The sequence below is a fragment of the Panthera pardus genome, unplaced genomic scaffold, assembly GCF_024362965.1.
Source record: "Panthera pardus isolate Hobbes unplaced genomic scaffold, ASM2436296v1 HiC_scaffold_24, whole genome shotgun sequence".
In the NCBI taxonomy this organism is placed as follows: Eukaryota; Metazoa; Chordata; class Mammalia; order Carnivora; family Felidae; genus Panthera; species Panthera pardus.
Genome location: NW_026526810.1, coordinates 90,732,602 through 90,750,465, shown reverse-complemented (window position 1 = coordinate 90,750,465; position 17,864 = coordinate 90,732,602). Strand labels below are relative to the sequence as shown.

The following is a 17,864-nucleotide window of genomic DNA, read 5'->3' as shown; positions in this document are numbered from 1 at the left end:
TTTTTTTAAGATTTTTTATTTTTCAGTAATCCCTGCACCCAACGTGGGGCTCGAACTTACAACCCCGAGATCAAAAGTTGCATTCTGTACAGAGACAGCCAGGCACCCCGACAATATTATTATTATTATTTTTTTTAAGCTTAACTAATAAAAATTTATTGAGAATTCCTGGGATGGTGGTTATTGCCTCCCAACCTGGAGGGAAGAACCAACACTGTAGGAAATCACGCAGAAATATTATTTTTTAATCCATTTAGGAGTATGAGCATTTTAAAGCTGACAAGCATCTTCCTGACTGGTCCAAGTTGAAGCCCCAGGAGTGGATCAAGATATTCCTACCCCAGGAGGGCACAGAAGGCAAGCCCGGAGCGGTGCACAAGGTAACAAGGACCGCCTTAGTGGAGAACCCACGGTGGACTGGAGCTGACAACATCGTTAGAGCAAATTGGTTTCCAAGGGCTCCTTTTTAAATGAGGGAACGCAGCCGCACTACCTCTGCCTCCCCAAAGAGGATTCATCTCATCCCTGCCTGTCTGAAACCTGGATGCTGCAGACTGGGGATTTCGTAAACAAAGGTACCACAGCCACCCACCTTTACCCCCCAAGCCAGGGTGCAAGTGAGAGAGGCCTGGAAGCAAGGGGGGGGGGGGGAGGGTGTTTACTGAGGGCAGGCTGGTCCACAATAAAAGGCAGGTTGGTCCCTTGGGGAGTTGGGGAATGACACCCCGGAAGGGAGGGTCTGGGCTCCCTCTCCATGTGGCCCCAGAACTGCCCGCATGGAGCACCCAGCACGGTCCCCTCGGTGAGCCTCACCCCAGGCCTTTGTTAGGCCGGCAGGTTTAGACTCGCCAGCGCTGCCCTCCCCACCCCGTCTCCCCTTCCCTTCGCACAACTGTTGCTTCCGCTCGCCGGAGCGCGGCCCTCCGGGTGCTGAGCTTCCCTTCTTCCCACAATGTCAAGTCGCTAGAGCGCTGGTAGCCGCATAGAGGGGGCTGGGGAAGGTCGCACCGGGGCTGAGGCCCCGCCTCTGCTCCCAGGCCCCAGCGCCCAGCCCTGCCCCGAAGCTGCGGGCCCTCTCTCAACCCACCTCGGACCCCCGGCCCCCGGGGGGCATTTCTAAATGGGACCGTCCCCGGCCGCCCGCCAGAAATGCTAGGCCCTCCTCCTGCTGAGTGGGGGCCATTTCTCCTGCGGGAGCCGCGAGGAAGAGCACAGGTTCGAGGCCAACCCCAAAGCCTGCTCTCCATTCTGCGCCTCTATACCCCAGGCCATCTCTGATAGAAAGGGTTCCTTTACATGTTATATTTTAAATCGTTTCTTTGTCCGCTGTTAAAAAAAAAAAAAAAAAAGTGTGGTAACATGTCCATCCGGTTTGTCTCTCTGGACAAATCCAGGCGTGATTTCACTTTCTGATGTTTTGAGCATGCTTGCAAGTGTCAGCCTCCCTGGGGGTGCGAATCTGCACAGAGGCAGAGGGTGCCTCTGGGGAATAGGAAGTTTGGGGTTTGGGGGTTTTTTGTTTTTTTGTTTGTTTTGGTTTTGGGGGCTTTGGGGATTTTTTTTGTTTTTTTGTTTTTTACTTTCTCCCCTTCTGCACTGTTTCATCTTTTCCCAAGACATGAATTATTTTGTACTGTTTGAAAAGGAAAGAATGGGGACAGCTCTAACTAAAGTCAGGGCCATCGCCATGTTGGACGTGCCCTCAGCCAGGGCCCCACACAGCAGGTTTTTCTCTTCCATTCTTAAAAATATGCTTAAATTCTTGCTCCTACTGTTGTAGTCTCCTTTGCTAAAAGAGTATTAAGTGCATATCCTATCCTTGGATGCCTGTTTCCTGAGGGTTTCCTTGTCAGTGGCTGGTGGTGGAGAGTCCTGCCCACTCCCCGCCCCCCCCCCCCCACACACCTCCCAGACCCTATGTTACATTTTCTCTTTTTCAGAAGCTTCATGCTATCGAGCCCCAGAACTGGCCAGGGAGGGATTCACTGCAGACAGGACCATGCAGAAAAACAGTACAATAAGTCCATGTTGTATATAATACTTTGAAAAGCAAATTGTCAGGAGAGTAGGAGAGAACTGGCTTCTCTTTATTTAACACTTTGTCCTTTGATTTGAATTCTCTCTTTGATCCATTCAGCCTCTACACACTTGCTGAACACCCACCCGCCCTGTGCCTGGCTCTCGCAGTTCCTGGGTTACAAACGGAGGGAGCCACCTCCCACACCTAGAGAGCCACACATTCTCCTGTGGGATGCAGCTAAGTGATGGCTGGGTAGGGGCCATGGAGCCCAGAACCCTGCCTGCCCCCCCCCCAGGCCCCCAGCCCATGTTCCAGAAGGTTCTCAGGAGGAGGAGGTGCCTGAGCTGAGTCCTAAAGGACCAGTTGGCCAAGCAGAAAACATGAGAGAGGTCATTCCCCACAAGGGAAACGTGAAATAATACCAGGGTCCCTCTCTTTCTCTGCTTCTCTATATGCTATGGCCCCATTCTGAACACTTCAAATGTGTCATCTCACTTCGTTCTCAGAACTCTGTGAGGCAAGCACTCTTACGGCTCCATATTAAAGCTGAGGTCCCTGAGGCCCAAAGGATGGAGTGATTCTTCAAGGTCACGTCCTTCGTGAGCGGTGCAGCCAGCATTTGAACTGAGGTATTCTGGCTCCAGAGCCCTTGCTCTGACCCTCAATTATCTTCCAGTTTGGCTAACTCTAGAAGTGAGAGCTGGCTGGAACAGAGTTGCAGGAGCGGGGTGGAAAGGTGGGCAGAAGCCATGGGAGGCTAAGGAGCCCAAATTGTATAGTGAAGACGGGAGAGGATTGGAAACAACAGGGTGTCATTATCTGATTTGGGTTTTAGAGAGATTTGTGCTTCCAGAAGGATTGGTGAGGCAAAGCCAGGGTAGCAGGGAGGTGGCCGTGAGCAATCAAATGGACCAATGAGATGGTCAAGCTGGGTGGAGAAGATAGACGTGTCTGAGCTCTACTGAGGAGACAAAGCCTGATACTCGGCACCCAGTTTAGGTGACAGGATGGAGGGGGGCTCTTCTCAGGCATGCTGGGAACACTGCAATAACAAGATTGGGCTTTGAAGAAAGGGGAGGAGCCAATCAAGCACCTGTGGAGATTCCATGTGGAAGGAAGGACCCTAATTAGGTCAGTGGCAGGAGCAATGGAAGTAGGAAAGTTCCTCAGATCATTTTTTTAAATTTTTTATTATTTATTTTATTATTGAGAGAGAGAGACAGAGCATGAGTGGGGGCGGGGGGGGGGGGTGCAGAGAGAGAGGGAGACACAGAATCTGAAGCAGGCTCCAGACTATCAGCACAGAGCTGGATACAGGGCTGAAACTCACAAACCATGAGATCATGACCTGAGCCAAAGTCAGATGCTTAACCAACTGAGCCACTCAGGTGCCCCTCTGAGATCATTTTAAAGCAGGTCTTCTTAGTCTGGATAGAACTCAAGGGGTTTGTAAACCTGTATGGGAGAAACACTATATCTTTATTTTTACTTTTCTCTTACTAAAATTTATCATATTCTTTGATGATTAATATAAGAAAATTACATTAGCAGTATGTATGGCTTTGTCATCAAAAGAAATCACAGATTTTTCACATCGCATTTCTCCAAGAATCCCCGAGTATCATTTGTGGTCCTCATTACTTTAAAATGATGGTAATTAGGGGTGCCTGGGTGGCTCAGTTGGTTTAGTGTCCAACTTCAGCTCAGGTCATGATCTCATGGCCCATGAGTTTGAGCCCTGCATCAGGCTCTGTGCTGACAGCTCAGAGCCTGGAGCCTGCTTCGGATTCTGTGTCTCCCTCTCTCCCTGCCCCCTCACCCCCCCCCCCCATGCCACCCATGCTTCTGTCTCTCTCTCAAAAAAGTAAATAAACATTAAAAAAATAAAATGATGGTAATTACACCTGACATTGGATCCAAGTATTTAATACTGTTAGTGTATTATTACATGTATTACCATATCAAAACTTTTTATAATTTCAGAAGCCGTATTTCAAAAAGTTATTTCCTTTTTGATCCTTTGATTTTGTTTTATTCTCTAAAAAGCATTATTCTAGAAGCAATCCAAAGTCTTCACCATACTGCTGAGAGGTCTAGTGATTCAATAAAAAAAAGAACATCTGGCTTAAAGATAAAATAAATAATGCTTGTTAATGATTGGAGATGGGGAGTGGGGGGGGGAGGAGGAAAAGAAGGAGGCTCTAAGAACACCTGGGTGATTGATGGTGACACCTTTCACCATGGACAACACGAAGGGAGGAGAGGTTTGGAGAGGAGGAGGAGGAGGAAGAGGAGGAGGAGGGTCTTCATTTATGAAGATGTTGCATGTGAGAAGCAGATGGATCTTTCCAGCAGAAAGTTGGAAATGTGGCTACAAAGTTCAGGAGCAACCATGGGAATAGAAATCTCGCTGCAGAGTCAAGAGCAGAGACTTGTTACCGAATGAACAGGCATATCCAGGAATAGCATGGAGATGGGGACACAAGTGGTCTGAGCCGGAGCCTGGGGGACACTGGTAGGTACTTAAGGGAACCCGGGGAGGAGAGGGGGCCGCCAAAGAGACCAAGATCAAGTGGAGTGGTCAGAGGGGAAGGAGGTGAACCAGAAGGACTGGCCCTGGGGAGGGGCGGGGGGCACGACAGAGAGGATGCAGGGCAGAGTGGTGTCGACATTTGCAGAGGCACTGGAGAGGCCCCATAGGAGGCAAACCAATCAGAGGCCAGAGTCTGGCAGTGGTGACTCCAGGGGACAGTTCCCTAAACCTGCAAGAAACCAGATCTCAATGTAGTGAGGAATGAGGAAGCCAAGGCCATATATATCAGCTTCTCTTTCAAAACACTGAAAGAGAGTGAAGAGAGAGGGAAGGAGTCAGGAAACTTCTAAAACAGAGGTGGGCAGGAAGTGGGTGGCCAGAATCAACGACACTTGTGAGCACGCTTGTGGTGTGACAGGGAAGAGCCAGTGGAGAGCAAGGACATGGCCATCCAAGGGTGGGGACATCAGTGGAGGTAAAGAGCTACCGGAAGAGGTGGGTGAGTAGGGTAGGAGGCCAGGGGCCATCAGGCTGTAAGCAGAGGGAATGAGTAGGGCCATGTGTTCCTCTTGTAGGACAGAAGACATGAAGTATAACAGAATGTACAGCTCAGTCTGGATGAGGTGGGAAAAAAAGCCAAGGCATTCCCTCCTTCCTCTTTCCTCCTGGTAGAAGTGGATCAGGGCTTATGGGCCTGAAATACATGTAGTTTGGGAGGAGGGCCTATTTAATAAAAAGAACACAAAATTTATAAAACCAAAATTAGGGACAAAGTGGATATTATTTAGAATGAGAAAAGAAGTCACACACATTATAAATTTTTAAACCCAGATACATGCCACAAATACTATAAAATTCAGAAAATAGTATGATCTATATTCATTGACCGGCATGCCTCTATAATATTATATTTGGCTATATATATATATTATAATATTGTATTTTGCTATATATATAATATTTGGCTATATATATATAATATTTGGCTATAAACTCTGATCGATCTCTAAAATGAAAATAATTTTGTAATATTTTCTAAAGGGAGAGTAGAGGAAGAACTCAGCATTTCTTCTGATGTGGTTCGTGGCTATTTGTTTTTTTAACGTTGATGGATGGGATGCGTAAAGCTTGCGACTTTACACACAGACCACTTGCTGTTTGTAGTTCTGCCGAGGGCTTCTGTTCTGCAAATGCAGGAATTACACTTCTCTCTGATGTGATTCCAATTAAAAAAAGAAAAGAAAGTGTAATGTATGTCTTAGCTTGGGCTGCTAGAACAAAATACCATAGACTGGGTGCCTTAAACAACAGACATTTTACATTTTATGTCTCACAGTTTTAGAGCCGGGAAACCTGAAGTCAGGTGCCGGTATGGTCGGGCTCTAGTGAGAGCCCTCGTCCTGTCTTTCAGATGGCCACCTTCTCTCTCTGTGCTCACATGGCAAAGAGAAAAAGAGCAAGTTCTCTGGTCTCTTCTTCTTTTTTTTTTTTTTTAACATTTATTCATTTTTGAGAGACAGAGAGACAGAGCATGAGGGGGGAAGGGGCAGAGAGAGAAGCAGACAGAATCCGAAGCAGGCTCCAGGCTCTGAGCTGTCAGCACAGAGTCCGACGTGGGGCTCGAACTCACAAATCGCGAGATCATGACCTGAGCCGAAGTCGGACGCTCAACCGACTGAGCCACGCAGGCGCCCCTCTGGTCTCTTCTTTTAAGGCCACTAACTCCATCGTAAGGACCCCATCCTCACGACCTCATCTAACCTGGATTACCTCCCCCAAGTCCCATCTCCAGTTACTATCACAGTGAGTGTTAGGGCTTCAGTGTATAAGTGGTGGGGGCACCAACATTCAGTCCATCAAAATGCGCTGGTAATTATTAATGTTGCCTTATCTAGTGTGTGCCTGACAGGAAAGGACTTCTGTTTTGACTGTGTCCTGAGAAGTGGATTCTCTACTTACGGTTTTATATATCAGAGGATTACACCAACTTCCACAGACCAACTTCTGGCTCTATACATTTTGCACCCTGTTTCCCCCTCTCCCCCCCCCCCCCCCACCTCCTTTGTCAGCCTGCACGGGACACATTCCCTCTACCATGTCCTGCCTCGCACCTATGGCACAGTGGGTGGAAGGAAGCCTGGGAGCTGCCTCCACACCAGGACGATAAGCTCTCACTGAAACTGATGTAGAAGTGACCAAAACACATAGATGTTTCCCCACTAAACTCAGACCAAATGTGTCTCCCACCTAACTTCCTCTTAGCTGAATCCCCAAGTGCCCACAGCCCCCTCGATGCTACCTAACACAGCGGCATCTTAAACAGTGCAATTAAGATGTCTTACTTTCAAAATATATGTATCTTACTTTTGCAAGCACATTGCTGAGGCCTCTCCCAGGGCCCCAGAAGCGAGTGACTTCTGCAAGCAAGGAGCTTTCCCTTCAGGGTGATTCTGTCCCTGCCTAGAGGGCACAGGCCATGAAGGTGAGGGGTTGTAGCAATGGTTGAGACAGCTACAAAGTTGACGATCGTGTAGTGCCTACCAGGGGAAATGTTACTTGTGTCTTCAGTCATTTAATCCTCTTAACGACCCTAAGATGTTGGTACTAAGAAAATCTTCATTTTTACAGATAGGGAAACTGAGTCATAGAGAGGCTAGGCCACTTGCCCGGGGTCACGCAGGTAGTTAGCGCGGGACGGGGGATTGGAACCCAGGCAGTCTGGCTCACCCTCGCACCTAGTACAGGAAGTAGTCTCTCCACAGCGTAGCCCACAGTTTCCACTGCCTCCCCAGGACGCTGCCGTCCCACCTGTAACTTTCTGACAGTATATATTTTACTTATTTGTCTATTTTCTGTCCCTTGCTACTAAAATACAGACTCTCTGAGAGCAAAGCTGTTTATTTGGCTCACCGCTGTATCCCTGTACCTGGAGCAGAGCTCAGCATGCAATAGCTATGTAGTAAATATCTTCTGTTTATCTTAAATTCTTTAATATTCTTCTAAACTCTTTAATAAATAATCTATTGGAAAACTGCAAAAGAAAGTGAAAATAAGAGGAAATACACACCCCCAAAATGGGGAAAGTTTGGCCCATATGAAATCCAGGGGAGAAAATGAACTTTATTATATATTTTGAGTATATATTATTATATGTATTATATATATGTATATGTATACACATATGTATGTATACACATATATCTATTATATATATGTATAATACATACATATTATTATATGTATTATTATATGTATTATTCAATACAGCTCTGTTCTAAGTATCTGTGGTTTGTGTTATCCAGGTCAGTTTGATTTTACGGGGAACCATATAATTGGTCTTGAATTTTAGATGGTCTTGAATGCCTAGTTGAGGTTTGAAATTCAGAATGTGTATTAGCGTGGTATGTGATTTTCTCCGGCAATACTCATGGGCCGAAGAAAACAGATGAATGGATCCAAAGTTGAGGATTTGTTGACTGGCTGTGCCATTAAGTCAAAGGAGTAAGGAGATTGTGTCAGATGAGGAGAATGTCCTTAAGACCAAGAGGGCTGGGGGCCATTTTCTGGGGAGAGTGAAGGCCAGACACCTTGGTAAGACTGAAGATGGGTGGGATGGGGGTGTAAGAGAGGAAGGATATAGGGTTGAGGTCAGTGGAATTTCAAAGTTCAAGATGTCAGAAGTGAAGAAGTTCTAGGTGATGACAAGGTCTTGTAACAAGAGAGGGGATCTTGATGACAAGTGAACAGAGCTCTCAGATGAGTCATAGGATATGAGAAAATTTGATATTATGTGCATTAGGCACTAATGTATACATTTATCAGCGTGAGCCATGATTTATAAACTGTAAAGCCAGCTTTAAATATCACATGGTATTTTTGTGCTAGATATGTAATGTCATTTATTATGTTCTCAGAGTTCTAACTGCAAAATATTGAAATATCACACGATATTTAAATATCACCATCTCCAAGAGTCCATGTTTGATTTAATAGACTTTATTTATAATAATGCTAAAACCATGATCCTCCCCAAATTAACAAACTAGGACACTGACACCATCTCAATTCAGTAGGCTCATAAAGTTGGGGCTGTTTTGTTTGTTGAATGTTTGATTCTGTTCATTTGCAGATAAACACACACCAAGGAAATGTTACTTCATAGCTCCAGATTAAAGTCCCTTTTAAGATGATCCTGAAGAATCCATATTTTATTCAGTGCTACACACATCATAAAAGAGCTGTAGTCTCCAGAAATTCACTCTCTGAGGCTCCAAGACCCTCAGTAAATGCATAAAAATAATGCTAAACAATGGTAGGGTGGAATGAAAGCACTTATATCTCCCAGACACCCTGTCCATGAAGTGCTCCAATTACAAACATAACCAGCTGATTTTCAGAGAAAACAAAAAACGTTACGAGGTATTCTGCAGTGGCTTTCAAAAAAGATAATAGAAGCTTGAAATTGGATGTAATGTCCAGCGAGGAGTAAGATTTCAACTTCTTTCACTGTCAGGTGCAGCTGGGGATAGGCAAAGAAATGTTTTGTTTGGTTTTTCAGATTTGTTTTTCCATCCAGTACTTAGCCTGAACCATTAAAAAAAAGATACCAGAAATCCCAGATCAACTGTAGCCAGCAAGGAAGCGGATTTTACTTTAAGGATATTCATAATAAAAGAACCAATCTGTGTGTTAATTAAATTCACCTGAAATGATAAAGTCTTGCAGAAATCTTTCAAGGTGAAGCCTTTCTCAAAGGCTGTCTACCTTGCACACTTTCCAACAAGGGAGTAACTAAACAATTTCTCCTCTTCCTGCTTTGGAGGGAAGACTACCCCTGGGCAGTGTAGAAGTTAGAAGTGAAGGAATCCAGGCACCAGATCTTACATGTGAAGTAATTTTTAGATATTTTATGGAGCTAGGGAAACAATTTTGCCCTTTCCATTTTTTCCCGACTGAGTTTCCCATATCTCCAAGACAGATGGAACACATGTAACAAAACCAACCAAATGCAGAGAATGCAATCTGGGGTATTAAAAATAAAATCTTTTCCAAATCTTCACAGGCTCCTTTAAAAACACTTCTACTCGAGTGTTAAAGCAGCTAACAGAGGTGTCTAAAAATGGAAAGAAGAAGAGGTGCCCCAAGGGTTCTTTTTTCAAAACCAGTCAGCATTAATATTTACTTCTCAGAAAGGGCTGTCTATACAATCAGCAAATATGACCAAATTTAGTCATATGGGGATTGAAGGTGATTATAGCCCAGAGAGCTTTCCTTTCAGAATCCTTAAATATAAAAATGCTGAATCTAATCCCGAAATAAGGCAAAGAGGCAAATGTAATTAATACCCAGACAGGGATAATGTTAATATTTCAACGGACTCCAAATAAACATACAGTGCCATTATATTATTCAGAGAAATTAGTAAAGAACATATGGCTAGCTGGATTTTGACATTGTATCGCTTGCCCTTACTAACTATAAGCTCTTTATTATGGAAACATTGTAGCTTGTATTTTATAGTTTCATAGTATTTAAATTTTATATTTTCATGATATTTAAATGTAGGAACCTATCAGTCCTGGCTCCTGGGTTTTTAATTTCCTACGTAAAACTAATTTATCCTGAACTGTATGTAATTTCAGATTTTCTAGGAGTAGATTAACCTCACAAAATTGTGTTCAAATATCACTATTTCATTGCCATCATCCAAAGAATACATCAATATTCAATTAAATGTAAATAAAATTAATTTTTTCTCCTTCTTTTTTCCACTGGGGCATATAAGTAAATTGTTTGAAATGTATTACTGATGGAAATTAAATGTAAATTACTTATTTCTTAGTTTGCATAGCCTCTGTGCACTGGGAACTTATCTGGGCACTGGGGATATAGCCACAACCGAGGTGAAGAAGGCCCAGTCAGGCTAAAAGGGGATTCTAGCAAGAGCCCTGTAAATAAGCAAATGGATGAACAAGGCCATTTCACATAGCAGTGAGTGCTGTGAAGGAAGGAAGTCTGCTAATGGTGTAGAGGGTGCCCAGAGAGGGTGAGGGGCAGGGAACAGGGTGGTTGAGAATTTGGAGACAGTGATGTTTGGATCACTGGAGGGGAAGGAGTCAGCTATGCGGACAGTTGGGGGCGGAAAATGCAGGAAGGAGTTGGGTGTGTTCATATAACAGAAGTGTGGCCAGGGGGGCTGGACTGGGGGGAGGATGGGGGGGAGGGTGGCAGCGGAGAGTGGTGAGAGATGAGAGCCAGGTGTTAGGCAGAGACAGCTTTCATAGTAAAGGTTTGGAGTTTATTCTAAGAGTGAGAAGCAGCCATAGGCACTGCCTGCCTTCTTTTAAAGATCTTTTAAAGATCACTCTGTCTCCTGCGAGGCAGGCTGATGGGACAGGGGCAAGAATGGAGGCAGGGAGACCAGCCGGACTGATGCAGAAGTCTAGGAGAGTCACAGCGGTGGCCCCAAGTAGGGCGCTGGCAGTGGCCATAATGGGGATGGTGACACGTGTTCAAATTCGAAACAGATTTTAGAGATACCAACCTAAAGGACTTGCTGTTAGTTAACTGCATTTTCCCAAACTAAGTTCTCCCTCTTGAGCTACATCTCCAAAGCTTTTCTGAAACAATTTTAGGGCCAAGCTCCTGGCCCCCAGCTCCTCACCCATATGCATATTCATGCATACCTTGCAGGCCTCGCGAAAATACATCTCAACCCTCTTAAATCAGCCAGTCCGAAAGGCTTATCTAGCCTTCCTTCCAATGAGCCAAGTTCACTTCAGCTGCTTTTCTGTCTGTAGATTCCCAGAAAATGACTCTCCAGACAGCCTTTCCTAGGCCCTTCCACCCCAGACGTCTAGAGAAATCCCCGAAAGGTCATTTCATATTTGTGCAGGACTTTTCCTGTGCCCCAGACTTCTGCCCCTGTGGGGCCTGTCCTACAAGCCACAGCAGCCGCTATAACATTACCAAGGCCCGGCTCAATGTTGGGGTCTTCACCGGGCCTCGCTTCCTTCACACAGGGTGCAACCCTAAGCATTGCCGTGTTACAGTTGGGAAAACCAGGACCTGGATGTGCTTTGCAAATTGTGAGACATCACCCAGCTGGGTTTTCAGTCAGGCGAAGCCCACCTGGACTTCTTAACCTCTTGTTTCTCCAAGAACGGCCGTGCCGAGGGCTTGGTTAAGCATCACAGAATACAACTCGAGCCAGATTGCCTGAAATTGAATCTGAGTGTCACCACGTTTTAGTTGTGTGACTTTGGACAGGACGCTTAACCTCTCTCTCTCTCCCTCTGGGCCTCTGGTTCTTCATCTGTAAAGAAGAGATGGTAAGAATACTGCCTCGTAAGGTGAGGATTAAGGGAGTTACTAAATTGAGCTTAGAATGGTACCTGGTGTAGAACCGGTGCTAGTTAAGTGTTAGCTGTCACCCTCATCATCCTCCGGTCCCGCCCACAGAGGCGTCACCCTCGTTCCGTATTTGTGCATCGAAAATTCAGCTATGTGATTGTTGAGCCACTACCAAGCCCCCTGGGAAGGCGTGAAGGTGGATGTGGTCAGGAGAGTGCATGGTGAGGTCATTCCAGGAAAGCTTGGTGGGGGGGCAAAGTGATGAGGTGAACTCAGAGCTACAGAAGAGACACTTAATAAGTTGTGATTCATTTACTCTGAATAATGCATTTGAAGTGAAGACATTTTTCAAGCATTCTCTGGATTAAATTACTTACTGTTCTGAGGCTCATCTCTCTGAACAGGAAGGGTGTACGGTCGACAGAGGGGAGCCTGTGTTTTGCAGGAACTCCTCACGTTGAGGTTCTGCCTTTACTTTGGCATTTCCCTACAGTTTGTAGGATGCTTCCCAGGTGAAATAAACTAGAGTCGCCTGTGGTAACAACAAATTTCAGCAGCTTCATATGAAGGTTACTTCTTGTTCATGCTACAGTCCCCCATAGAAGGGGTAAGGTCTAACTTGTTGCAGTGATTGAGGAACCAGATTGGCAGGGGCTACATCTTAACATGCCTCCCCGATCATAGGAGCAAGAGTGAAGGGGCGTGACAAAATATATGTTGGCTCTTGAAGCTTCTACCTGGAAATGATCCATCATTTCTTCTTTAACTCATCTAACTATTATCTCATATTCCTTTTGTCAAGGCAAGTCATATGGCCATGCCTGGGCTTAAAAGGGAGGATGTGTATAATTTTCCCACAGGGAAGTGCCCCCAAATACTTGGGGGCAAGTTACCACAAGGAGTTAACTGAAAGTTAACAGAAAACCCATGTAAAAGCAGCTTAAATAATTAAGGGGTTATTTTCTCACACAACAAGACATTTGGAGATGGATCAAGGCTCACGTTGGTAAATCCAGCAGCTCAAGGATGTCTTCAGGGACCCACTTCATCACCATCTTTTTACTTTTCCATCCTTAGGGTACCAGCAGTATCTGTCTTCATGGTCACAAGATGGCTACAGCAGCATCAGCCATCACATGCAGACAAACAACATCCAGGGAAGAATAGTAGTGTCTGCTTTCATTAGTCTCATAGAATTGAGAGTATCTTTCCCAGAACCTCCAACTTACCTCGGGTCCTATTGGCCAGAATTGAATCACATGAAAATGACTTAGCCAGTCATGGGCAAGAGGGATAAGACTGCTTCCTGGGATAAGACAAGACCAATTTTCCCTTTGCAAAAACAACTCTGATTTCTCTAAGAAATATGCCACTGAACACAAGAAATCAGGAGAGTGTAACCCAGTTTTACCAATTCTGGGAAGCTCCTTTATTCAGAGTGTAAATAAAGAGGGACCACAATTCCCTTCATGGAAAGCCTGCATTTGTGCTCACATAATTATTCACAGTTGAATAACTATGGGCAAATAAAGCAAGCAAAACAGGCATCTAATAGGGAAGGATCATTTACCTAAGGGTCAGGGAAATAAGAAACTACTTTGGATTGATATTACATCCATCTGAAAAGAGTTGACCAAAAGAATTCACCACTCTCTTTCTTTGTGACCAACTGCAGCCTAAACACTCTTCCTTCATTGTTCACCCACCACACTTTATTGCCTTTATCTGTGTACCTGTCTCCAACGGCAAGACTATAAGCTCTTTAAAAGATGTGACCTGTTTCATCTATTTATTCCTGTGCAGGCTAAAAATAATAATGGATAACATCAATTGATTGTCCACTGCCCATTCTAAGTTCTAAATGAATTGATCTCCTTGTAATACAACTGTCCCAAGAGGCATGTGCTATTGTGCTGTTATCTACGCTTAATACATGAAGAGTTGAAGGGTCAAAAGGTTAAGTCATTTGACCAAATGTACGCAACTGTTAAATGAGAGAGTTGAATTCCAAATGAAGGTAGCCTAGTTGGGTTATGGGTAGCACATCTAACCCCAAAATGGGTGAACCTAATATGCTTTAATATACAATATGAAGGTGAGAGAGAACAGGAGTGAAGGACAGGAGATACCATCTTTTATTTACATGCAGAATCTGAAATCAAGTAGGATAGACTTAAAATCCCCAAAGGTAGAGATCATGTATGTCTCCCTTGCTCAGTATGGTGTCTCTAACTCCTAGTACACTTCCTGACACATAGTAGGTCCTCACGTGTTTCTGGAAGTGGGGGAGGGAGGACTGGAGGAACCAAGGGAGGAAGGAAAAGAGGGAAGGAGGGAGGAAGAGAGAATGAATGAATAAATACAATTAATGTCCTCTTTCTCTTGTTCTTTGGATTTTCTACCTTCTCTTTCTGTATCATTTCTATGGGTAACTTGGTTTCTAAAATCTTTAACATCTTACCTAAGATAGAAGGATGTGTTAGTTTCTCTAAGTATCAAGGGTTCTCAAAGAGAAGACTCTAAATGTAACATTGTTACAGAGTCAGGAAGCCTCTATGTTGCCCTATAATTCATTTGGCTTTTGAAACAACTTTATACTCATATAGATTGTTCCTCAAACTGAAACACTTTTTAAGAATTTGGACTTGTGCTTTTTCTTCTAATTGTGCTGCTTGCAATGTCAGTACAATTCACGGACATATTGATTTATTTCTTTTTAAATCAGCTCAAGCCCATAAACAAACGAACAGCAATAATTAAGGAAATAGCCACTGTCAGTTGATGGAACTGTTTCTTAAGGAGTCCCTCCTCCAGCAACATGTTGTGGTAGACAGATAATAGGTCACAAACACTGAAAGCGCTATTTTTCTGCTTGTATTTCAGTGCCAGCATCATAGGGCTCTGCTTTCATAGATTGCTCCGAACAGTCACACAGATGTAATACATCAGATCTAATCTTTAAGCCATATCCACCCCACTCTAGTTTTAATCAGCAAAATAAAATCCTGGCGAAACTGAGTCATTACACTGTTGTGACCAGTGAATGTTAAGTGTTCTTATTCTTAAAAGGTGTCCAGGTTTCTATGGTTGATTTTGTTGTTTTGATTCCTATCTAGAGAGCTAATATTAAAAAGTGTTTCTTTGGTCTAACCTTGAACTGGAACTTCATGAGTCTCTGAATATTCCAGTTGTTCCTAATATCCCTTTTTTTCTTTGTTCTTTATTCCCAGATGAATTTTCATATTTCATTCAAATTTCTTTGAGTTATTAGGGATTATTTTTTCAGATGTCTCATCCAATTTCAACATATCTAAAAATGAACTCACTGATTTCTCTCCCCCATCTGTCTTTCTCTCCTCCTAGGTTCTGTCTCTTGGTTGATGGCGCCATCATTCACTCTTTGATCGAAACCAATATTTAGTCACTTTTTTTTTTTTTTTTTTTTTTTTTTTTTTTTAATTTTTTTTTTCAACGTTTTTTATTTATTTTTGGGACAGAGAGAGACAGAGCATGAACGGGGGAGGGGCAGAGAGAGGGAGACACAGAATCGGAAACAGGCTCCAGGCTCCGAGCCATCAGCCCAGAGCCTGACGCGGGGCTCGAACTCACGGACCGCGAGATCGTGACCTGGCTGAAGTCGGACGCTTAACCGACTGCGCCACCCAGGCGCCCCGATATTTAGTCACTTTTGATGACTGTTTTCCCACTTACATCCAGATAGTTGATAAGTCCATTCATTCAACCTCTAGATCCATCCTTCCCTTTTCATTCTCATGCCCTAAGTCAGTCCCTCATCATCCTCACCCAGAATATTGCTGTGACAATCACCCCTCCCAACTGGCTTCCATTGTTTATCTCTTACCCCACCAACCCATTCTTTATATTTCCATCCAATTTTTTTCTTTAAAATTTTTTAATTTTTAAAGGTTTATTTATCCATCTTTGTCTGGGAGGGGGGTAGGATCAGAGAAAAAGGGAGAGAGAAAATTCCAAGAAAGACCCACACTCAGGGTGGAGCCCAACATGGGGCTCCATCCCATGCCTGTGAAATCATGACCTGAGCTGAAATCAAGAATCAGATGCTTAACCGACTGAGCCACCCACACGCCCCTCCATTCAATTATTTTCTGAAAGGATGTATCATGTTTCTTCTCTGCTCATAAACCTACAATCACTCACTATGGCCAATTTTTTTAAAGTCCAAACTCCTTAATAACATTCAAGACCCATCTTCACTTAACTCCTTAGCAGTCCCATGTCCTATCAGTCTCCACCATTCCCTTCCTTAGTGCTGCACATATATGTACTTTCCTCAGGTTTATTGTGACACTTCTCAGTTCTGTCTGCCTGGCAAAATCCAAATTACCCTTCAAGTCCTGGCTCAAATACCCTCCTTTTATGGAAAGGTCCTTGATCTCCAGGCAGAATTAGTCAGTCCTTCTTTGCTGTCTTAGCATTTTGTTTCTGTTCTTATGGAGTGCCTGTCTTACTTAGGTCAGGCTCCCGGAAGCAGATCCTGAGAGGAGGATTTGCAGTGAAGTGTTTTATTAAGGAAATGTTCCCTGAAAAGATTGGCAAATGAAGGAGAGAAGGAGACGGACAAGAGAAAGGGACTGAGCAAGAGTGGCTTTAGACAGAGTCCCAGAGGGAGTTCTCCACCTCATTCGGTAGGGAAAGCCTGGACATTAGTTTGTGTCCTGCTGTAAGGCCAGGCGCCTGAGCCTTTTTATCCCTACACCGAACAGTCACTGGTAAGCAACTCAGCTCCCAAGCACATCCCACTCTCTGACTATGTACACAGTACTCAAGGGCAGCCACTCCAGGAGAGCCATAGGTGCAAGCCATTGGAAGCAAAAGTATGTCAGAGCTGATGGAGGAGAACAGGAATGGTAAAAAGGGGTCCCCAGGCATTTGAGAAGAGGCAGACCACGTCAGCTATCCTTCTCACTATCGTCTATCTTGTTTCTACCCATGCATCTCCAGCCCCAAGATAGTGAATTCCTTGGGAGAAGAGACTCCTTCTTAGTTGTCCTATTTCCCTACAGCAGAGAGGATGTTACCTCCCACCTGGAAAGTCTTAAATAGCATTTATTGCTTCAAATTGAATACTCCTTTTGTAGGTCTTGTGCAACATTTGTGCTGCTACTGATCATATTGCTGAGATTTTTTTTTCCACCTGAGCTGGTTTTAGCTCAATAATAAAAGATAGAGAGGGCTTCTGGGGTTTCACAACCTAAGGCTCAACTTTTCACCTTGCGCTTTTCTTCCCAGGGCCACGATTTGCTCAGCATATCTCTTCCTAAATTCCAAGACAGGCTTCTTGCTCTGTTCAGTCAAGACTGCCAACCCAGGAAACATTTTCGAAAGATCACAGTCAACGTCATTGCCAAAAGAAGAAGTTCTTGGCACGCAAAGAACCGGGTTCAATATGAGATGCCAGATGGTGATTTCAACTTCAGCTGAATTCCTGCTGGAAAAAACTGTTTGAACTGCAGATGAGAAAAGATGCTATGACAAATTTCCAAGTGTTAGGAACTTCAGAGGGAAATGGCAAGTGTTGATACACCCCCCCCCCATCCCTCCAGCCACACGCACACATACCATAGAACTACTTACTACCTGCATCTGGTAGTTAAGATTCCCACAAAGATGCCTCTGATTTTTAAGAAGATTAAGCCGTGTCTTGATTTTTACTAATATTAAAGTATATTAACTGAGTCCATTGAAAGCAAATGATTCCACGTGGTGTTTTTCAAAGGATGTGTCCCCTTAGCATCTGCGGTGAGCTTTTTTGGTATCTGGAGGTGGTTCTCATTCCTCTCTACTAATAACTCCATTATTAAACCAATTAATAATCAGCATGTCTCCCCTCCCTATTTTCAAATTACAGGGAATATATATGAACTATAAATTGATGGTGCTCTGCCTGGATGCTCTTGGGTCCCTGACTTACTGGTG

General features: G+C 44.1%; 1 long non-coding RNA gene across 1 annotated transcript; it reads left to right on the top strand.

Moving 5' to 3' along the window:
* The first annotated feature begins 239 nt into the window (after positions 1-239).
* LOC109268490 (uncharacterized) lies at positions 240-17,640 on the top strand. Its single transcript, XR_008417190.1, has 6 exons — positions 240-575; positions 2,527-2,649; positions 4,373-4,535; positions 5,129-5,176; positions 7,430-7,512; positions 17,178-17,640. It is a non-coding gene; the product is annotated as an uncharacterized LOC109268490 (long non-coding RNA).
* Positions 17,641-17,864: the final 224 nt, after the last annotated feature.